The sequence below is a fragment of the Macrotis lagotis genome, chromosome 4, assembly GCF_037893015.1.
Source record: "Macrotis lagotis isolate mMagLag1 chromosome 4, bilby.v1.9.chrom.fasta, whole genome shotgun sequence".
NCBI lineage: Eukaryota > Metazoa > Chordata > Mammalia > Peramelemorphia > Peramelidae > Macrotis > Macrotis lagotis.
Window position 1 is genome coordinate 136248355 of NC_133661.1, and position 24845 is coordinate 136273199.

General features: G+C 33.3%; 1 long non-coding RNA gene across 33 annotated transcripts in view; it reads right to left on the minus strand.

Moving 5' to 3' along the window:
• The window catches only part of LOC141521529 (uncharacterized), a 179679-nt gene that overhangs the window by 29454 nt on the left and 125380 nt on the right, over window positions 1-24845 (minus strand). The window contains exon 15 of one of the 33 annotated variants that reach the window (XR_012477994.1): window positions 17550-24012. The exons of the other annotated variants lie outside the window; for them this stretch is intronic. This is a non-coding gene — a long non-coding RNA (uncharacterized LOC141521529). Of the gene's footprint in view, window positions 1-17549; window positions 24013-24845 lie in introns of those variants that run through there. 33 annotated transcript variants of the gene reach the window in all.

A 24845-nucleotide genomic window follows, 5' to 3' on the forward strand; every position in this document is an offset into this window, starting at 1 on the left:
CCCCTATATTACATCTAAATGAACTTGTTCACAAGAATGTTAAAATCAAAAACATCTTTTTATTTAAAATTTTATTAAAATTAGTTGTCATTTTGCCACAGAATAAAATTAGACTGAGGCAACACAAATTGCTCTAATTCATGCAACATTGATGGATTCTATCTTCTTATTTATGGTGTATTGTTAATGAGATACTATTGAAAGGAGGTGAACAAAAATTTATATGGTATCTTTATACAGATATAGTACAAATCCCTTCATTTCTCTGAGCTTCACTGTTTTTTCTCTATGAAATGAAGGGATTGAACTAGATGACCTCTAAAATTCCTTCCAGTTCTAGACCTCTTAGCCTATGACTGTGGCATTTTGTTTCATGGAATACTATATACATCATAGTTTTGTGATTCCCAACTAGATTTCCTGATGTTATCATTGACTAGCTCCTGATTATAAGCAAGAAATAAATCAATAAAATTAACTCCCCCATACTAGAAATTGCTCCAGATATATTGCCAAAATAAAGCTATATTTTCACATTAACTTGTTATGCCATGTGAATTGTAAGTTTCATTAATACCACCTTTAAAAATAACAATAGCAAAAAGAATTTTTGTCTCAGAGAATAGACTTGAGAAAACACTTTTCCTTCCTTTCTTTGTAGAAGTGCAGAAATATAGGTTTAGAATATTAGCCACAATGTCAAAATTTTTTTCCAATGAATTTATTAGTTCTGTTGAATGGTTTTTTCTTTCTTTTCTTTGTACTAAGGCAAGGTAGAGTGTTAGGGACTGTTGTTGGGGGGAGGAGCACTGTAAATTATCTTCACCTGCTGTCCTTAAGCACCAGAGCCTTGTTTTACTAAGTGCCACAGGAGTGGGAGTGGATTAAAGGACTGGAAAGGATATTTAAGCACTGGTATTTGGTTCAATAAATGAAGACTTTGGAGACCTTGGTGTACAAAGGGAGAACGTGTCTTCCTTGTCTCCTGCCCCTTCAGCACTCACCTGGGGAAAGTTTGAGGGAGTCCAGAAAAGGACTCAACAATGGGTAATCTTTTTTTTCTGTGAAGGGTCATTTAGATATTTATAACATCATTTGAGGGCCATGCAAAATTATCCTGTTTATAATTTTAAAAATCCTTAAAAATTAACCTGCTATTTTTGGTCAAACATTTAATTAATTCATCCCTAAAAAGCTCCTAGAATTATTGAATTTTGAGAACCATCTGCAGTTGTCACTAGTGCCACAACACATAATTTTGTCAGCCTTATAGCCTGTGGGATAGACGTTCCCCACCCATTTTAAAGGAGATAGAGGAGAGATATAAGAAAATTAGAAGATATAAAAATAATTGTTTTCAATTTTTAAAAAGAATTAATGACCAAGCATTTAAGTGCTTAATAGGTCCCAGAAACTGTGATAAGAGATAGAAATAAAAAAAGCAAAATAGTCCCTATCCCAAAGGACATTTCTAATGGAGGAGACAACATGGATACAGATATGCAGGATGCAGAGAAAACAGAAAAGGAAATTAAGAGACCAGCCTGTGAAGGCCAAACAGAAGAATTTTATTGATGTCATTTGATTTTACATTATAAATATTTCTTAAAATCCTTCATCAAATTCGCATCAGTTTTTCTTTGCTAACAAAATATTCATTGGTGTCTATACTACAACAATAATCTGATACTATCTTATGATGCATCATATTCCCCCCAAATGATCATAACTCAGAAAGGTTGGAAGAACACTAATTAGAAATAAATAAGAAAAATATAAAAGGGCAAAAGCATTTACTCATGTAAACTCAGGAAGGGAAAAAAGTGTTGCACTGAAAATAGCTCCAGTCATCTTTAAAAGCTTCCCTTTGGTCCAAATAGCTTTGTTATTAGTGATTCTTAATGCATGAAGTAGTCGTTTAAGAATAAATCTTTAAGTAATTCAAAACAAGGACTCTTCAGTAAATAGTTGAAATTAAGGGGGGGGGAGTTAAGAGTCATCTGGTTTCCATTAGGATGATAAAATAGTTCACTTGAAACCTTTTACAAGATGCTTTGTTACTGGGAGGTGTCTGTGCATCTCACTCCATCACTAGCCATTTGACACAACATAAAAGACTTCAAAAGCCATGGTAGGCCTCTTAATCAAAAACTAATTGTAATAGATATTGGGGAGTGTTAACACAGTGACCGCTAGGATGTATCTGTGGTATATAAGCAGCAGTGAACATTAAACACAACCCTGAGTTGATAGGGCTTATCTGAATTTCAGAGTTAAGTGCTAAGTACTATAGGCCAGTATCTCTGTACTCTTGTTCTCTATCACTTTTGGAGTTAATTGCACTATAAGACTTCATCTTCCCAATGAAATTTATAGCATTGTCAGAGAACTTGGAAGCTTCACAGAAGATACTGCCATAGTTTAGAAGACTTTACAGAAAACAGAGAACATAAACATTAGAGAAAAGAAAACATATCTGTAGAATTCAGTCACCTTCAAGTATGTGCATTTAGACTCCTTCAAAAGAATATTAACTCTTTCTACCCCATTCTGAATCATTTATTAAGTGTAAATGATCCCTTCATATGACCAGTAAATGTAAAATAAACCCACTGCACTAGATTAATCATTCATTTATCTAAGAATTACTTATTAAGCATGTGTGAAGCACTATGCTTGATACTGATGATAACAAAAATCAGAAGTGACATAATATCTGATCAAGGAGTTTACTTTCTAATTTGGGTGAGGAGGGGGTGGTATACAACCTATATATAGATAAGAGCAAGTCATTTGGAGTAAAACATATACCAAAGTGCTGGAGGAAAATCTGAGGAAGACACATTCATTTGGGGGCAACAGGATACAATTTAGTGCAGGTTGTACTTGAAGTGAACTTAAAGGAAGGGCTAGAGTCTGCAAAACTGAGATTAAAAGGGAATGCATTTCAGGCACATGGAATGGTCTGTGGACCAGAAGCAGAAAAGGCCAAATATAGTGTAGAGAATAGCAAGTAAATAGTCTAGTTTAGAGGGCAGAAAATAGTATATGAAGAAGATAGTTTTAGCCAGAATATTTAGAATTGTAAAGGACTAAAGAGGTTATTTAGTTCAAGCACATCCCTTCTCCCTATTTATGAGTACAAAGAGAAATGTTCTAATGAGGAAGGAAAGGGAACTCACCAACTAATTTTAGATTTATAAAAGATTTGTACATAGGGCAGAAGCTAAGGAAGGCAAGAGATATAGACAAAAACAGGGCATGTTCTTGTAAGAATAATGTTCAGAGTTTTAAACTCACTACTTTCAGGGGATGGCAAGAAAAGATAAGGATAACAAAAAAGATTTATTTTTATTTTTGCTTCTTTTTAAACCATATTTTTGGAGAAAGGTGAAACAAAAGAAGCATAGAACTACTATATAGGCTACACAGGATGATCTTAAAGGAAGAACCATGGAAAGCTTGTTTTTCTTTTGTTTTCACTATCAAGAAGCATGATCTTTGGACTGAAAATACAGTTACAAAATAAATAATATGTTGATAAACAAGAGAAGAAAAGAGAAAAAATGAAAACTATTATGCTTGACTTAAAGTTAGCTGTGAATTATATCTCAAATGAATTATGTCTCAAGGTACTGAAAAATTTAGTAATATTCCAAGAGCCACTTAGACAATAAATGTAAGAGGCAAAACTTGGACCCAGGTCTTCCTTTCCAGATCTAGCTCATCTATCTACAAAACCACTTTGTTGCCATAGGTATGAGCTAAACATAAGCTATATTTAGAAATTTTTCACAGTAAACTTATTATCAGGTAGAGAGAAAAGCAATAAATATACATTTATTAATAACCCACTCTAAGCTAGTCACCATGGTAGGTGATAGAGATACAAAGAGAAAAGTGAAAGAGTTCCTGCACTCAAGTACTTAACGTTATTTCAGAGGGAAAAATGTGAGTGTGCATGTGTATGGAGAGAGAGAGAGAGACAGAAAGAGAGATTATATATGTATATATGGAATATAGCTGTACATGCATAAATACATAGCAAATAAAAACAAAGTAATTTAGTAGAGAATGCACTAGGTTAGGGATCAGGAAAGACCTTATTAGGTAGTGTCATCTGAGCTGAGTTTTGGGAAAAAAGTAGAATTCTAAGGTATGGAAGTGAGGAAGGAATAGATTCCAGACATGGAGGATAGCCAATACAAAAGCATGGAGAGAAGAGATGATCTCATATATAAGGAGCAATAATATGGTCAGTTTGGTTGAATATGAAAGAGTAGTGAATGATAAATCTGGAAAGGTATGTTGGAACCAAGTGTAAAGAATTTAAAATGCCCCAAAGAGGAATTTCTTTGTATTCAATAGTAGAGGTCATAGGGAGTTATTAGAATTTATTGAGCATGGGAGTGCCATGGTAGGACCTATATTTTCTTTTTTTTAGGTATTTTGCAAGGCAAATGGGGTTAAGTGGCTTGCCCAAGGCCACACAGCTAAGTAATTATTAAGTGTCTGAGACCGGATTTGAACCCGGGTACTCCTGACTCCAGGGCCCGTGCTTTATCCACTATGCCACCTAGCCACCCCAGGACCTATATTTTCATAAACAGTTTCTAAACTGAGTTTCTAAAACTGAGAATGTTCAGAGGTTGGCAAGAAAAGATAATAACAAAAATGGTTTACTTTTATTTGTTTTAAATAAGGTCAAATCCCTGGTTCTAACCTGATCTATGTGAATTTCAAGCTAGGGAAATCTTGGACCATGTGTTACACTGATAAATGTTGATATGATGGATTTCAGAAAAGGAAATAATGTTGAAAAGGTGGAATGAACAGTGGACTGGAATTGGTATAATAGTTTTCAAGGTATTTTAAATATCTTATTTGTTCCTTTTGACAACACCTAGTTAGCAAACTTTCATTTTTTCCTTTCCCATTCCTTGAATTTTCTTGCATTCACTGAGACTTGACTCCCTCCTCAAATAAAATAGCTTGTCTAGCTACCGTTTCTAGCACTAGTAGTCCTTTTACTCAAATCCCTATTCATTGGCTGTTGTTCAGGAGTTCCTGCTCCTCAATGTCAATTCTTGGTCACTGTCTCAGAATCACTCAGTAATTTTTTTTCCTTGAAGTATATCCATTAGACCTATGTAAGTAAGCAAGGAAATGGTTAATGTCCCATACCTCAAGGTCTCCATGTTTTGGAGGACTCCATTCATCATGAGTACAAATATTACTGAGATAAAAATGAAATGTGCAGAATGAATCAATATAATTATGAATTATCTGCACAACCAAGCAAATGTTACCTTATTTCTGTGGGAAATGGGAACATCTAAATATACCTAAATTAATCCAATTAATTTTTCTGAATTAGGCAGCATAGTTCCAAATTCCAATATCCTTAGATCCCTGGATGAGAAAAAAATTCCAGAAAATGCTCCATATTTCCTTCATGTGTTCTATTTATACAGATTTTTTTTCTCAAATCATTTAAATGTTTATGGATGTATTGCTCATTGTTAGTTGCAATGAATTGCTTAAAATAATATGTACTGTTGAATGAATATATATCATCATGAATGATAAATTTAATAATAACATAAATGTACACCAATATTTACAACAACAAGCAAGAACTTTATACATTATTAGTACTACTATTTTGTAAGAAAAATGAGATGCAATCATTGATACTGTGCTAACAGTCATAGTTGAAAACATGTAGTATGGCAACATCGATAGTGATATTCTGGTTTTCTGATCTGAAATAAGTGCCGAAACATTGTTGTTGTATTTAAGGATTTTTTGTGGATTTCAGGTTTATGACATGAAAATATATATTACATTGCAGTTTGACAAAATTAATCTTTAAATATTTATATTAGTAACATAGTATGTTCTGAGAATTATCTGTTTTTGTTGTGCTGTCATTGTTTCTTAGAATTTCTAATATATTCTGCACTAGCTGTTTAAAAATTCTGGATAGTTTTCCTAAAATCTTAATAATTCACAAATCATATAGTGATGATCATAAGTATAATTAACCTAATTTTATAAAATCCATCCATCTGGGGTGGCTAGGTGGTGCAGTGGATAGAGCACTGGCCCTGGAGTTAGTAGTACCTGAGTTCAAATGTGGCCTCAAACACTTAATAATTGCCTAGCTGTGTGGCCTTAGGCAAGCCACTTAAACAAAACCTAAAAAAAAATTCATCCATCTAAAGAAGATCCAGATTGATGGTTACCATCAAATTGTGCATGTGTGCTAGCTCATCATACTTAGTAGGATATTGTTTTCTGTTATGTAACATCTCATTACAGATTAGATAGTTTGTGTATCAAAGAGAATACTTTAATTTTGCATTTCTAGTGTTTGTAACTATCTTAACTAATGGTGATTAAGATGAGTATCAATGAAATATTTAATATGAAAACAGTATGATGTTTCTATCAACAATTGACATAAAATTCACTTGCTTTAATTTTTATTATAATTTGAATATTTTTGTACAATAAATGTTTATTTTAATTTTGAGAAAGTGAGTAATTATATGAGATTTCACAAAATAGGGCACTATGAAAAGTAAAAATAGCATCACTTTCCCATTCTCTGGTTTATTTATCCTAACCAATATATCAATTAATAATAAAAGATAACAATTTAAACTTCAGAATAAGGAACAAAAGTTATCTTTAACATAATTTCTTTCATGTAAAGGAATATCATCATCAGGCCCTTCAATGAACGGGGTTACATGAAACCCCTCTCACATGAAATGTAACTTATACAGATTTCCAATCTATGTTAAAGTTTTTATTCACTGTTTTATTCTTTGACACATGCTTGGGATCTGAATTATTTCAGAGTGATAGTGGGCTATTGTAGGAATTCTCACTTTTGACTATTGACATTTAATAGTGTTGGATACATATCCTGAAAAAATGAATATATGAATATTTGTGGCATTTTGAGGGACCATGAGAAGCATCAGATTAAGGAGAGCCACCACATTGTAAACAATTTTTCTGGAATATCTATTGAATAGCTTTGCAAATGGCTGGGAAGATGTGAAGGGTGGGAGGGAGTCATTCTTTAATGGACACTGATCATGGATGCTGCACTGATGCAAGTAATTATAATGAGAACTGTTGTCTGAACTACAAAGGTAATATAAATTTAGAAAGTCATTTCTGGAATAAAGAGTTAAGTATTATCAAACACAATAATTCTAATGAAAAAGTGAATATTAAAAAGTTACTCTAATTTTCATTGATAAACCAGTATGTTTCATATGAATCTATAATACTTATATCTTCAAATCAAATTGCTTATATTGACAGATGCTCCACAAAATATAATTGCCCAACCCTCCCCCATCTAAGGACACTCTAGGAATTGGCTCTACTTATTTTGAGTTTCATTCAACTCATATTTATCAATCAAAATTCTGGTGACTGTTGTCTATTAAATTCAGAAATATTTTCCTCCCTATTCAATGGGTTAAGTGTCTAGTTCACAGTCTCATTCCTTTGTCCACCTCCTGTTCTCATTTTAGGCGACTTCAACATATAAATAGATACTCCCTCAAATATGCTAACCTCCCAGTTTCTCAGTCTAATCCTTTCATATAATTTATCCTTCTATTCCACTAAGCTACACACAAAAATGGTCATACCCTTTATCTTGTCATTACCCACAAATGGATCACTTCCATGTTTTCTAATTCTGACATGTTTAAGTAATAATAATTTCTTTTTATTCTACCTCTTCCACTGCCTTGTGACCCCAAAACCTATTCTTCATCCTCTCCAGGACATCTTACTTTTATCTCTCAATCCTTTCTCAGATCATTATCCAAACATCCTTTTTACTCTTGTACCTACCCTTTGTTATTGTCTTTGAGCCATTTTAGTTGTATTTGGTTTGCCCTGACTCCATATGGAGTTTTCTTGTAAAGATACTGAAGTGACTTGCCCAGGGCTACATAGCTAGTAAGTGACTAGACTTGAACTCATCTTCCTGTCTCCAGGCCTGGCACTCTCTCACTGTGCCACCCAGCTTTGTTCAACTAAACATCATTCTCATCTCTCAATTCCCTTGTCCCTCTATTCTATTGAAAATCTTTCTTTGTCAAGTCTAAACCTTGGATTACTCTCATCATCTGCTACCTTCATTCCTCTTCATTTGTTGATGAATGTAAATGAAAAAACTCATGAAACTGTGCTGAATGAGTACACTATAAACTTTTGTTAGATAATCTTAACTGAGCCCTCACTATAACAAGGCAATCCTTTTATATTCTAAATCCTATATTCATGATAGTTTTTATATCCCTCTTCAAACCTTTTAAAAATAACCACCACCCCCCACCTCTCCCTTCCAATTGAGAATCCTGATTCATATTTTATTGGAAATAAAGGTAGCCATTCACTGACAACTCTGTCTTCTTCTCCCTTCCTCTCAGTTCTCATCACCCAAATATCTTCTGCCACTATGTCCTTCCTCATCCCTATTTCATAATGAGTTTACCCTTCTCTTTGCTAAGGAGAAACCCCTCTCTATGCATGTGATCTCATTCCATTTCATTTTTGCCAAGATTGCCCTGTCTATCATTTCCTTTCTCTCATATATCTCCAATCTTTCTGTCTACTGGATATTTTCCTGCTATCTCCAAATATTCCCATATTTCCCTATCTTCAAAAAAACTGTTCACTTAAGTCATCAATCTCAGCTAAGTATCATGTATTTCTTCTGATTTTTGTGACCAAATTCCTTGAGAAAGATAGCTATAGTAGAGGCTATAGAAAGATATAGTAATGCTTATATGTCATTTCCCCTCTCTCTTTTTAACTCTGAAATCTTACTCTTGAACTTATCCTTTAACTGCAACTGCTCTCTTCAGAGTTATCAGTGATCTCAATCACCAAATATTGTGATCTTTTCAGTTTTTATCCTTCTTGACCTCCCTGAAGAATTTGGTATTGATATACTTGAGGAGGAGGAAGTCTTCTCCTTGATATACCTCTCTCTCAATTTTTATGACACTAACCTCACCTATTTCTCTTCTGGTTTGTTGAGTGCTTTGTCTCAGCCTTCTTTACAAGTTATTCAAACAAGTCGCACCCACTAAATATTGAAGCCCTCTTCTTTTCTTTCTCTATATTATTTTGCTTATTGATCTCTTCAGTCTCCATTAGTTCAATTATCATCTCTTTGCAGATTTGTCTATCTCCAAACATTTTTCTGACCTCCAGTCTAGTATCTCCATTGCCTGTTAGGCATCTGGAACTAGATTTGCCTTAAATAACTTAAATTCAATATGTCTAAAGTTGTTATCTCCTCCCCCAAAAAACAATCCCCAAACTTCATTTCTTCTTAATTTCCAGTACAGTATAGAGCACCATCTACCTTCCATTCACCCAGATTCACATCTTAGTCTCATCATTGACTGCTCAGTCTCTTTTACCACCACTATCATCTCATATTCAATATGTTGCTAAATCCTTTGTTTCTAACTTTATTATATCTGTTCTCTCCTATAACACTGTTACCACCCTAATGCAGGAATTTTATCATCTCATGCGTGGACTATTTCAGTAGCTTGCTCCTTGGTCTCCTTGATTTAATTCTCTTCCTTCTCTAGTCCAGCCTCTATTCAGGTATCAAACTGATCTTTCCAAAGTATAAATCTATGTCACGCCAGGCAACTCCTATGACTCCCTTTTATTATTTCTAGGACCATATATAATGCTTTATGCATGTGTATATAAATGTATTTAGCTTTTTATATATAAATATGTTTAGCTTTAAGCATCCATAGCATTGTCCCTTCCTAACATCCTAGTCTTCTTACACCTTATGTTTCCCTTCCTCCAATATTCTCTATAATCTAATAACTCTGGCTTCTTCACTGTTTCTTACACATAAACTTCCATTTCCCACCTCCAAATGTTTTCATGAGATGACCCTTCATGTTTGGAATGGTCTTTCTCCTTATGTCTACATCTTAATTTTCCTGGCTTCCATTAAGTCTCTGCTGAAATATCACCTTTTCCAGTAAGTCTTTTTATTCCTTCTTACTTCTAGGGACTTCACTCTGAGATTATCTTCAATTCCCTCTGACTTTCTCTATCTTTCTGTCTCTGTCTCTGTTTCTTTGTTTCTCTCTGTGTCTGTCTGTCTCTGTCTCTCTCTCTGTCTTTCTGTCTCTATTTCTGTCTCTGTCTCTCTCTCTCTCTCTCTCTCTGTCTTTATCTCTGGCTTCACTGATAAATCTATATATACATATATGTATTATTTATATATCCTATTTGTATATATAGCTGTTGAAATATTTTCTCCCCCTTTTGACTCTAAGCTCCTTGAGGATATAGAGTTTTTGTATCCCTAGATTCTAAAACATACCTTGGTACATAGATGGTGCTTAATAAATGCTAGTAAAACAATAGACAACAATCCATTGAGGTAGAAAGAACAGAGATAAGTTACTCTAATTTTACAGATGAGAGAACTGAGCCCAAGAGAAGTTGTTAGTTGCCTAAGGTCACATTTATCCATTAGTAGCAGAACTAAGATTTCCTGACTCATTGTCTGGTGGTTTTTCACTACACCATGTTATCTTCTTTTGATATTTTCCAATTAAAGGATGATGATCTTGAAGATTCATATAGTTCTTTCTATACTTTTTTCAAGCTGAATAAAGATAATGTTTCACTATTTTTTCATAAATATTATTTGACTTTTCTGAGTTCTAGGGTTTCCATGTCCCTTTTTTCTAGAAAATAGATAAGAAAGGTGAATATACTTCTGAAAACATACTATGTATGTCATGTAGGTTTTAAAGTCAATGAATCATAATATATTTAGAAAGTGTGAAAGCACCATTTTCATATAATACACATGAACTACATGTTATTTTCACTTAAAACATGAGCCCATCACTACTGGAACTATTTAGAGTAATAATATGAATCTAAATTAAATAAATCAAATTATATTCTCCAGTCAAGCATTCCTCCACATCATGAGACTCGGAATATACTCATTAGGCAGCTAGAACTTGCCCCATTTCCTGCCATCAAAAGAAATGTACTTTTTCATTCTAGAAATAATCTACAAAACTTCCCAGACCTCTAGAAGTTAAACTAAAATTTAGTCAAAATATTTGCAGACCACCTCAGAACCATAGATCCTTATTTAACAAAATAAATATTTATTTTAATATGATAGTTCTAGGATCTAGGGGGATAAAAAGAAATTAAGATATAGTTCTTTTACTAATACATATAATATATGTGCATATGCATATTTCATATATGTATATATGATTAAATACATATATTATTGGAATGCAGACTAGAGTAGAAATAGAGATCTGAACTGCTAAACATAGTAGCATATGTTTCTATATTCCCTATTAGTTTGCAAGGTCTTAAGATCATAGATTTAGAATTCAAATGGAACATTTATTTGATTCAAAAACCATTTATTAAATAACTACTCTGTTCCAGGCACTTTGCTAAATACAGATGAGTAAATTGACATCCAAAAACATTAGGTAACTGAAATCCAAATTTTAGTATTTGTATCCTTGGTACCTGGAATGGTGCCTGTTATGTAGTTGATGTTTAATAAATGCTCATTGGTTCACTGCCCCAGGTCATAGAGTTAGTAGTTTACCATTCTGTTTGTTCTCCTCTGATGCTGTTTCTAATACTATTCCTAAAATATTGTTTCCCAACAGAATATTATACTCCATCTGTAGTTTGACTTATGTAATGTATTGTCACACTAGCACCTTTCCTTCTTGGGAGCATCAAGCTCTATTAATACAATCTAAGAGCTTGTGAACATTTTTGCTGCCTGTTCATTAGTTCCTTGAGGGCAGGAACTATATCCCTAGGACCCAGCACAGCGTTTAACTGAAAGTAGGTCCTCAATAACTATTCCCTTTACTGAAAAATATTTGAGTAATATTCATGCTTATTTCAATATTCCAATAGTTTAAAAGATCATAAATAAATGATTTCATGTGTATAGGTTGTCCCATATCCAATAGTTCATGGCCCCTGCCCACACATCTTAGAAGTTAATGCTTCATGAGTTGCTGAGTTGTTGTGTCAAAAAAAAAATCAACTGTTTTCCAGATTTTTGGTGATAGGCTTTTTAGAATAGCTAGACTAATATAGACCCAGAATATAGCTCGTTGCTGGGTCAGTATCTAAAACCTTTCTGATGTGTTCTTTTGTCATATATTTAGAGCTGGAAGTGATGTCCTAGATCATGTAGCACAATTCTCTCATTTTGCAAATGAATTATTGGAGGCTCAGGGAAGGAAAGAAACTTCTCCAAGATAATACAGGTAGCAAATGCAAAGTTCTCCACTTGCATGGCCCTTTAAAAGCAAGGGTCACTTCATGCTCATAGTGAAGCATTGTAATAGTATTTGAGCACAAATTAAGTTAAAAAAGAAATTGTGTAAATGTAATTGTTTTCAGATCAGGTTTTCTTAAAGTGGGAGGAAAGAAAGGGTATAGTCATATTGTGTCTAGGTCATAGATGCAAAATGAAAAAAATTATATATGACTCTTATGGCACTCATCACATACAACCTTAAAATACCAGTTATATTTGCATTTTACATGTGTTAAGTTTCTCACCACATTGTAAGATTTTTGATTAAAGGGGTTTTGTCTTAAACTTTTTTTGGTCTTCCTAACCATATATCATGATACTTCTTTTTTAGAGAATACACTTAAAATTTTAGGAGTGAATGAACATAATGGAGATCAAGTTTTGTTTGGTTTTGTAAACTTTAATTGGGCATTCTAAAACATAATTTTCATGAAATTCTAAATTTAAAAGTCGCTTAATAATGAATTTCAGAAACCTTTCTACAAAATCTCACACCTGTCCTCTACTTTTAAATATTCAGGCTAATCATTGTTGGACAATTCTTATTGCTATAAATTCTACACTTGACTTGAGCAAGATCTTCATCTTTGTGATTTCCTCTCATTATTTCTAGCTCCATTCTCTAGAACAATATAGTCTATTTCCTCTTCCATTGATAGTTGCTCTAATACATGAAAATAGCTGTTTTCCATGAGTCTTCTCTTCGACATGCTACCTAGTATAAATATATAATACAAAATTCCTAAGCAATACTAAAATTTAAAATATAGCATTCTATGTCTTATGATTCATGGCATTTTATAAGTGTTCTAACCTGTATAGCACAAAAATCTTCAGACAGCTGGGTTCCTTTCCTCTTATTTCAAACAATATAATTAAAATAGGATTCACTGAAATGTAGACACTTCTACAATTTACACTGGAATGTTGGCACTATCCAAAATAACCCAGTCTGTAAATACAAGATTAGTATCTGTGAAGGAAGAGCTCTTATTCTATAAAACTGCATTCAAAAGAAAATCTCTACCTTTTTTGCTGTAGAAGCTTTATTTGTAAGACCCATAATTACCTTAAATGTTCTGAGTGGATGGGAGAGCTGCAAATGTTAAAACAAAATCTTCAGAAATATTTTTGGGCTACAAATTGAGCCAGTGAAAGATGATGTCTTTTTTCCCCACTATTAGTTTACTATATAAATGAGAAGACATAAAACAGTTTTAGATTTAATTAAAGTAATTGACTGAATTGCATTTTGTAGTAGTGATTGTCATTAACATTCTTGACCCCACTGTCACAGGGATGTGCCAGAGATTTTTTCCAATGGATATTTATTATGAATATTATCATCAATAAGCACCATCAACATATTAAAATTAATTTTCTCCTCTTTATGGAAGACTGAAGGCGCAACCAACTGCTGAAAACCAACGATTCTAAATCATTCTTTATCGATTCAACAAGGCTAGATCTAAAGTATAATTAATAGCAAATTTCTGTGTATATGTATATATATATATATTTGAAATGTATTTTATATTAGAACCAAACTAGTTCAATTTATTGTATGTAACTAAATGTTTAGACATCCATTAAATTAAATAGCATGTAGTGAAATATTAAACACACTTATTTATATAATATCTATATTCCTGTATCACACAACAGAGGATTTCTTTGACTGCTACAACAAAAAGCTTAATAAAAGAGGAGCAATTCTGTATTTAAAAATGTGGTTCACAGGTGTTCTTAGCAAGGTTTCTTGCCCCCAGAACAAACAGTGAAGATGTGGAATTTGATACTTTAAATTGTATCAGTTAAGCACCTGTCCCAAAGGAGAGAAAACACCTTTTCATTAAATTACCAATGCGTGAGAGGTCTTGAGCTGCCTAGAGTTACATCATATGCTATTAAACTGTAGTAGTTGAGATAATGCAGCCCCTTCTTCCTAAGACTTCAAGTAGTTGAGATTTGGAGGAAAAAAGGAAAGAAAATATATAGATGACAGTCAGAGAAGTGAAGGAAGAGTAGGCAAGACCAAGTGTTCGGCTCCTCTTTCAAGTTATTTTGTAGTAGATATGTGTTAAAGTTACAGTGTGGCCAAACTTTGAGGTACCACTGGTATGTCTGATGCCAAGTTCACACAATGCAAAGTATAGGACTGGCAAATGTAATGAATGGGCTTGCTGGCTAATTCAGCAACAAGCCTGAGCTTTTACTAAATAATAGAAATAAAATTAAGGTAGAGGAAAATTTTTAAAAAGAATTGTCCATGTATCTGCACCTGTGTAAACCTGACCTAACGGATATCTCATATTCCCACAGCAGGTGGTAACTCACTAACAGTTACCTCTATGACTTTTTTTCATTCCCCTTTCCTCCCTATCTCCTTTGCTTTAAGCAGTATTCTTCTAGTAGGACTAAGACCGTCTGTCATGCTAAATAGAGTGTGCCTTTAAAGGTAAACACTGACTAGGGATAAGTTAAGAATGGTAAACTTCTAGTTTTCTTAAAGTTGCAACCTACTTTTATGGTCTATTAAATTATAGGCTTCTTATCTCATTGAATTGTAACCTAATAATGCCTCCATATCTTTTTCCCATTATAGAATCATTACAATGATACCCTTACTCAAGGGCTGTATCTCTTTATAGCTTGCTGCATGTACATATACAGAGGATAAAGTCAGATTACACATTTATCTATTTATGTACTCTTGGTAATATCTGGGTCTTTGATTTAATTAATGTGAGAAGTTTGTGGCAAGGAAATTCATTATGTACAATTGTTTTCACCCATGATGGGTGCAATTCTCTGTAGCACTAGCAGTTTAGGTAATTCAACTATAATGTAAAGTAGGACTTGAATCCAAAACTTTCTGCTAACAAAGCCAGCTTTCCATGTACTATAACAAGATAGATAGATAGTTGTATATACATATATGTATATTTATAAACATGTGTATATCCACAAACATATATATATATAATGAATATACCAGCTATATGTACATTTAGATGTACCAAGCATATACATGTACACATATAGAAACATGTACATATTATGAGCTTATGCAGATGTAGACTTTTATGATAGTTGTAAAAAAATACATCTAACTTAGTCTAGTCATTTTCCTGATCAACAATTTCCATTACATAAAGAAAAAAGTCAATATTTCTAAGCATTTATACACACACACACACACACACACATACATACACATGTATATACACACACATTGAGGCTATTTCCTGATTCATGGTTGATGGAATTCCCAGTGGGTGACTGTCTATTTCTTCCTTCAGGGTCCACTTTCCCACAAGTGAATATAGAGGTGGGGATGGAGGGTGAGATGACTCTCAGAAAGTGTTTATGGTAAATATAATCTACAGGTCCTAGGAGTCATTCTGCTGAAAATTCCCTTTTCTTCTTTGTAGAGTTTTCATAAAATTCCTCTTAATTATGGAAGAGTTTTCTTTTGGGATTTTTCTTTCTTTTTTTGTTTTAGATTTTTGCTAGGCAATGGGGTTAAGTGGCTTGCCCAAGACCACATAGCTAGGTAATTATTAAGTGTCTGAGGCCGGATTTGAACTCAGGTACTCCTGACTCCAGGGCCAGTGCTTTATCCACTACGCCACCTAGCCACCCCTTTTAGTCTTTTTCTAAATTCTAAAAGTATCTTTTAGCTTCCAGTGAAGACATCACTGCCATTTTGGTAGGAAATAAGAAATTTAAGATAAATCTTTCAAACCTTCAAAGTTCACAGGATAATCGTCTCTCTTCCCAATTTATGGTTTCTCAAATAGCCTCAGTTTTGTCAAAGGGTCATAGAGAAAATTTCCACTGTATGTTCCATTTTCTATTGGAGATATGATGATGCTTATTGAATCCACTTTGGAACTGGAGGCTAACTTTTTGAGGGGAGGACAAATCAATTTTTTTAGTGAAGAGGGTCACACCTTATAATAATAGAAGGTAGCATCCTGAGTTATATAGCCTCTTGGCACTTCTGTGAGACTTTTGTTGTTGTTGTTTTGTTTTCTAGATACCTGAGGAATAAGGTTGGGGTGGAGGTAGAGAGGCATTGCCTTATGACCAGAACCCAAATACAAAGTTGAAAAGGTTTCAATCTACAAGGACAAAGTTACCAAGGACAGCTAAACCAGTAATTTCCTAATGCATGAGAATTCATAACAATGCTCTTAACTTGATTCTCCTTTGATTAGGACTCTACTGTTCATTCTCAGAGAGAAGTAACATCAAGTCAACAATGTGTTGCTTGGACAATATGTAGTCTGTTCATGTACTGTCTTGTGGAGAAGTGTCCAACTCTATGGTTCATTGATTCTATTCAATTCAGTAAACATTTATTAAGTGCTGACTATATTTAAGGAAGTAGTGATACAAAACTCGGAATATACAAAATAGTCTCTGTACTTAATGAGCTAATATTCAAATATGAGGAGGAGGAGGAGGAGGGGGAGGAGGTGGTGGTAGTGGAGGAGAATACAATATTTCCTTAGATAAGTAAATAGAAGATATAAAGTACATTGAATATAATAGCAAATTTGGAGAACTCAACAGTGGCTAATGGATTGGAAAAGATCACTTTACATTCTAAAGAGAGGAAATGTCAAAAATGTTCACACTATCAAACACTTGTGCTTATTTCACATGCCAGCTAATATATGCTTAAGATTCTACAAACTAGGCTACAGCAATATGTGAACTAATCATTACCAGAAAAGCAGGCTGGTTTTTGAAGAAGCAGAGGAACTAAAGACCAAATTGCTTACATTCACTGGATTATGGAAAAAGCCAGAAAGTTCAGGGGAAAAAATCTACTTCTGCTTCTTGATCATACTAAAATCTTTGACTGTGTGGATCACAACAAAATGTGGCAAATCCTGAAAGAGATGAGTATACCAGGTAATCTCTTAGACAATCTGTATTTGCACCAAGAAATACCATTTAGAATTGAACATGAAACAATTGTTTAATACTGGAAAAGGAGTGGAGAGGAGTCAATGAAGGGAGGGAGGGATAAAATTTTGCAAAAATGAATGTTGAAAACTATCTTTACATGTATTTGGAAAAAATAAAATACTTTTAAGATAAAGAAAATTGGAAAAGGAACATGATATTGTATCGTCATATTGTATATGTCATCTTATTTATTTAACTTACATATAGAATATATCATGAGAAATTCCAGAATGATTGAATCAAAAGCTAGAATTAAGGTGCTAGGAGAAATATCAATAATCTCAGATATGCAGATAATCTTACTCTGACAGTAGAAAGTAAAGATGAATTATGAAACCTCTTGGTGAGGGTGAAAGAGAAGTGTGTCTTGAAGCTTAACATAAAAAAAGAAAACAAGATCTTGGCAACTAGTTCCATCACTTCCTCACGAATTAGAAAAAGAAGAAATGAAAGCAATGTCAGATTTTATATTCTTGGGCTCAAAGATCACTGCAGATGGTAACTGCAGTCATGAAACTAAATGACACTTGCTCTTGAAAGAAATGTTATAGCTAATCTGAACAGCATGCTAAGAAACAGAGACATCATCTTGCCAACAAAGGCCTGTATAGTCAAAGCTATGGGGTTTTTCCAGGAGGAATGTATGACTATGAGAGTTGGATTATAAGGAAAGTTGAACATGAAAAAATGATACCTTTGAACTGTGGTGCTCAAGAAGATTTTTGAGAATTTCTTGGACAGCAAGAATACCAAATAAGTCAATATATAAAGAAATCAATTCAGATCTTTCATAGAAGTTCAAATACTGAAGCTGAATTTTAAATACTTTGGCCACATAATGAGAAAACAGAACTCATTGGTAAAGACCTTAGCACTAACAAAGGTTGAAGGCAAAGATGAGAGAGGATGAGGTGGATAGCTAGTGTCATTGAAACAAGAAACATGAACTTGAACAGACTTTAAGAGAAAGTAAAGAGTAGAAAATCCTGTTGTGCTATGATCCACGGGGCCCATGAAGAATCAGACATGACTGAATAGCAACAAAAGCAACAGATATAAAGTAAACACAAACTCTAACAATTAGAAGCACTTCTGAACCCAAAAGACTGAATCTCTTCAATCCACTCTATTTCCATTTACTCTATATCCACACTCACAGTTCTGACTCCAATAAGGAAACTAATAATATTTTATAGTGATTTCAGATTTGAAGTATGCTTTATACATCTGATCCTAAAAATAATCCTGGGAGATAGGTTTTATTATTATCCCCATTTTATAGACAAAGACACTAAGGCACAAAGATAATAAGTGATACACTTATGGTCACAAAGCTAGTAAGTGTCTGAGGTAGGATTTGAACTCAGGTCTTTTCTGAATCCAAGACTAGCACTTATGCAACTATCTACTTAGTTACACTGCTCAATCTTTTGGTTTTGGCTCTTGTCCATGGATATGTGTGTAAGTAGAAAGGTATTCAATGTCCAAAATAAACCAGGAATAAATCATGTATTTCACAAATACAAAAGAAAAAGACAAACAAAAATTCACAAAACACATTGGCAGACTTGAAACAATTCAATAGCAACTTTTAACTGTTGTTATATACTCTTGGGAGGCTAAGACATCAATCAACACCATAACATGATGCAGTTTAATTTACTTTACAATAATTATTGTTATATTTTATTTCCAATCAGAACTATCCAAAGAACTCTAGGTCTTCTACAAAGATAAGGTAGGGCTTGAATTCACTCTCGACCAGGATCACCTTCTCCAATTCAGAAACTCCCCTTTGAACAGGCAGCTTCTACTGATAGATCTTGAATCTTCAACCCCTCAAATTCATGAGGTTGTGCCTAAGACAGTGCATGTCTCTCTATGAATTGCTATTACAAACCTACCATAGTCTAGACTGAAGCTGACTCATTGAGCCCTGTCTCTCTAGCTGCCAAATGGGAGCAGTTGTTATATGGCTGGAACAGAGGAAAGGTGATCACTGCCCATCCTTACATCTCTGCTCACACATTCCCCAATTTTTCAGTAAGAAACTAAGAAGATAATCATATACTCTGTAGTCAAGAAAAGAAACAAAAGTGACAGAGGGCAGACCAGTCTCTTTTTAAAGGTCCACTGAGTCATCAGTCACACTTCTTAATCCTTTTTGTATTATACATCCCTCTGGTGGGTGAAATTTTTATACCCTTTTCAGAAAATTGTTTTATTTCCTATAGTCATAATAGAAGGAAATGCTAAATTTCAATTAGAAGTTAATGAAAGTAAGATGTAATTTCCCCAATCCAAGTTCATAGACCTTCTTCCATCCTGTAAAAAGACTTACTGTGAAAAAGTATTGGCACCTGAGCTGAATCTACAATTGAGTTAAAGATTCCAAAAGTTGTAGTTGATGGGTAAAACATTTTAGGTGTCTACTATCACAATTTGGATTATCTTACTGATTTTTCTTGAAGGTTTATCTCTTACTATATAAATATTGCCACCTTACTTCTACAAAGTATATGGATGAAATGATCCCTAATGATCCTTTGGGACTTTTGCTGAATACATTATTAACTTTTTAAGCTAAGTTATCCTTGACATATTTATGATCCCTAATTCTAGACTTAAGCAAATTTCTTTTAACTTCCTATCTAGGGGTTCAGCTGCAAGCACATTAAATTCAAATGCAAAATTCTAGAGCACTGGGCTGGCTCTCATGTCAAATTGGTAGATCTTGGAAGTGGGAAAATATAACCAAGAAGCACCTTAAGTCCCATTGACATGGTAAACTTTCCCACTGTATCCTGTCTTTGAGATAATTACTCATTTAGTCACCAACCTCCCCCATTCTCTCAAAAATATCCACAGGTTCTGAGTCCACTTTCAGCCCACTTCTGGAAGCTACCAAGTAACCAAGAGAGAGTTCGATATGTACAGTTCACATTTAATCTGATGACCTTGAGGTGAATTGTAGGTGAATTAATTACAGTGTTAAGTGTAAAGTAAGTAACAAACTTTTCTATTTCATTCTGAAATATGTGGAAACCCTTAGGGGAGTCTACTGATTATACCACTGAGGTTAGTAAGAACCAACTAGGGTAAATAATTAGACTTTATTTTTAATTAATATAGCCATGCCTTCTAGCACAACTATATTTAAGATTATTAAAGTATAGGAGATTAAAAAAACACACTTTTACTACTAATGGAACTGGTAAGAACAATGATAGCTTTTACAGATTCACAAAAATGTTTCACAAATTTGGTATTTCTAAATCAAAAGTCTTTTGGCATCTTCAAAGGAAGTTTTCACTTCAGCAAGTGCTTTTGGTTGTGCCAATATGAAAGTTTGATTTTACAGAAAAAGTAAACAGTCCAAATTAATGTCAGGTGCCATGAATTTTGAGTTGGCAAAACTGTAAAACTTCAAAAAAATGATGGGAACCTTATGGGAAAGATGACAACAGAGATTTCATAATGAGCAAAGTTTCAGTTTTATCTTTAAACTTCATGAAAAATAAGCTCAGGCAACAGCCAGTTCAATTAAAACATGAACTTTTCATTATTTTTTAAACATATTTTACCTACTTTTAAATGATGGAAGTGTTAAATGTATTACCAACCCAAGAAATTTTCACACCTCCCTAATTCAAACCAGCTTTGGTTTTATAATTTAAGTCAAATAGGGTATTATTCATATTTGTTAGTTCTTCCAAAAACTAATGATATTTTAAACTAGTTACCCTATATGTATCAAGTTCCCAAACAATATTCCTTTACTTTTAGACCTTCAAGTTACCATAAATATTGGTAATTAGCTCATACAAACCCTGGGAAAGGATATCATGGTTTATATTTCTTTTTTTTTAGTTCATACCATCTTGGTGCTAAGTATCTAATAGAATATTGATAAATATATATATTGGTTGATTTTATTTTCATTTTTCTAAACAATTTCCTGCACACCTACAAAAGCAGTTAGAATGACAATTGATGCTTATAATTAGGACCCTAACACATTGTAAAAAATTAAAGAGCCTTATGAATAATAAAAAATGATATTCTCTAATTTTAGAATTAAATCTAATTTAGTTTCAATGCATTGTGGTCAATTAAAAATAACATATTATACATAAAATAAATCAGTGAATGAATCTTTTTAAAATGTTAAGCTACAGAATTACAACATTTTAGGGCTATGGAGGACTTTATCATCAGATTCATCTATTCCCTCCTCATCAAGATGAGAAAACTAAGATCTATAGAGGGTCAATGAATACTGATCATCTCATTTTTCTTTATCATAGGATCTTAGATTTGGTGCTTGAAGGGGCCTTAGCAGCCATAAAGTCCAACTCACTCATTTTAAAAATGAATAGGCACAGAGAAATTAAGTGACTTAACTAAGGTAAAAAAGTAAATGTATGAGGTACAATTTGAACCCAGATCTTCCTGATTCCAAGTCTTAATGCCTTGTTTGTAATAATAGAATAAATTTACAATAATAGCTGCCATTTAGAGGATAGTTAAAATATTCAATGTGTTCAGGGCTGTCCAAAATGTGCCCACAATGCCATTTTATATGGCACACCATGAATTTACTAAATGCTTTAGTAAAGGAAGTAAACTACCACAGAGCTCTCACTAAAATGGCAAATCAAAATATGTCTACTATTTCAATAAAAACTTGTAAAGGTAAAGTTGGACAGTCCTGTGCTAGATAATCCTTTAGGAAATATGTGAGTCTCTAGATAATATTTACATAGTATGAGAAGGCATTGAAGTGTTATTATTTAAATCATAGGAGAGATACTAATAGTGTGAAATCACAACTCTATCCAAGTATCAAAGAGAATATTTTGACCTTTAATTCCACCCTAATACAACACAAAGATGATGGTTAGAGTTTAATAAATATTCTATTATCTATCTTTCTATCTACCTCTACCTATCATCTAACCATACCTATCCATCTCTAAAAATTTTGCATTCTCTTTTATTGTTATCTATCTCTTTCCCACTGACCAATATAATAGCATTTATAAAATTAATGAACAAGCTTTCAATTACATCATCATCATCATCACTCATGGAAATATTAAAAAGTGAATTCTCACACTTTTTGTAAGCTTAGCTTAATAAGGACCAACAATAGTCATCCTCCAAATAACTGTTTATCTAAACATTATTTTTTCTTGTTCACAGATGACCCTATTATAAAAGACAAACCCAAAATCAAACTTTATTGCACTTGTTTCCTCCTTTTAGACTAAAAGACTTGTCATGCTGTCATACTCATTCCCAATAGGAAAAAAAATCATGTTGGTTGGAATAGGATGAACTCTTTAAGGTCGTAACTAAATTTAATTAATAATCTTCCCTAGAATATTACTCAGTACCCTAGTGACTAGAAGGATGATAGTTCCAAGAAATTATTGCACCTATTCACTACTCACTGATGGATCTATTAAAACAACTCACTCCTTCTAAAGAATTCTTAAAAAGCCAGCACTTTGTAATGGGTTATGTTCAATATTTTTTAATTGTGCATTCATCTCTATGACTTAAAATTAAACAGGGAATTATCAGCTTCAATTAATAACCAAGTTCAAAAATCACTTCGTAAAAATACTCAGGAAACAATCTGCCCATTCCACTTATTCCTTCAGATCTATATAAAATAAAGTGACAGATCTTTAGAGCATGGCATTTACAGGATATTGACAGCACTTATAATCCTATTGCAGCATAAAAACAACTGAGCTTAGCATCTAGTGATCAAGAAAAAATAGTTAAATACAAAAATAGATGACAACCAGGTAGCAATTTTCCTGCTAAAGCTACTAAGGCCTATGTGACCTAGCTGAGTTTGTTGCTTAACACATTCCCTGATCCTTTTACTACTCCTTTGCTATCACCAAAGTAGCCTCATATTGTTGAAAAGTATCGTAGTATAAGAGTGCTGGACATATGGTCAAGAAGAGTTGGATTCAAATCCCACCTGTGCCTAGTTGTGTGACCTTGAGCTAGTCATTCAACTATTGAAAACCTCAGTTTCCTTGCCTCTGAAATGAAGGAGTTGAACCTGATTATATTTAATTTTTCGACCATCTTTAAATTATTAATCCTATGATCCTACATCATGGGGTCATTGCTAGGCTAAAATAAGTATTACATATAAAGTTCTTTTTAAAACTTCAAGGAATATGTGTCATTTATTCATATTATTTTTATCTCTATATTCACTTATCCAACTTAATTGAACCTTCTATTGTATGTGTGAATTCTTACTCTGGAAACCGAGAGCTACCTCCTTAGTAGGAGGTTTCAGAGGAAGACTTTAGTAGAGACAATATAGTACAGGAAAAGCAAATGCAATATTTCCGAAGATCAGCATTTTGTGTGTATGTTTGTATGTGTATATACACATATAATATACATGTATATATAATATTTATACATATATATGGTGTTATAACCTATACAAAATATATAGGGCAATTTAAAGTTTTTGTAGGTTAAATATCAGGAATTAACCTTGATACTCCAGGTGAATGTATGTGTGAGTTCTTTCATGCTTATGTTCTTTTGATTATAATCAGATAGTTCTTCTGTAAAGAATAAGAGAGGAATTTTTAGGTGTAAAACCCACATATCTTATGTATTTATATGACATTTTGAATTTCATTTTCAAAAATAATCTCTGAGATTTGCTTTTTCTCTCATTTCAAGCAATATAAACTCTTCTTTTCATAAAGAGCTTACATATTGTTGAATAAAAAAAACAGAGTTAATCATCGATTAAAGAAGCGGGGTTATTCAAGGAGAATGCAAATTATTTACCCTTACTTCTATCTACCACAAGATTGCAAATTTTCCAGTGTCATGTTTCCTTTTTTGACATCTGTCATATAGAAATGCTTTAAAAGATAACATGTACACAATGACCAGTCTGCTCCCTAAAAGAATAACTAATGCTCAAGATCTCTGTAAAAGCCAAGTCCTGTTACAAAAAGCAATTCCTTTTTTGGTTCATATTTCAAACACACCGTTTTGTATAAAAACAGGTCCCCTCTTTTTCCTTATAGGGACACCTGCACTTACTCTCTCACAGAAGCAGCATTTAACCACCTAAGCTGCTGTTTAAGAGCACTGAACCTAGAAAAACATTTCACGTCCCATTTCCCTTTTCTGAAGGCAAGTCCTCTCTGTAAGTACAAAAGTAGAGCTAGAAAAGAAAGAAGATTTGCTGGCCTAATAGAAGTAAACAGGCTCTGAATGAAAAAGGTGAGTCCTTCCCTTCATATTAGTATTCTAAAGGCAATTTGAAACAAATAAACAAATTAGAGAAGATAAAGGCAAACTAAGGCATTTTCCTCACTTTTGAAACAATTTTTAAAGTATCTGAAACTCTGTGCAAAAATAATCAAAAGGAAATACATTT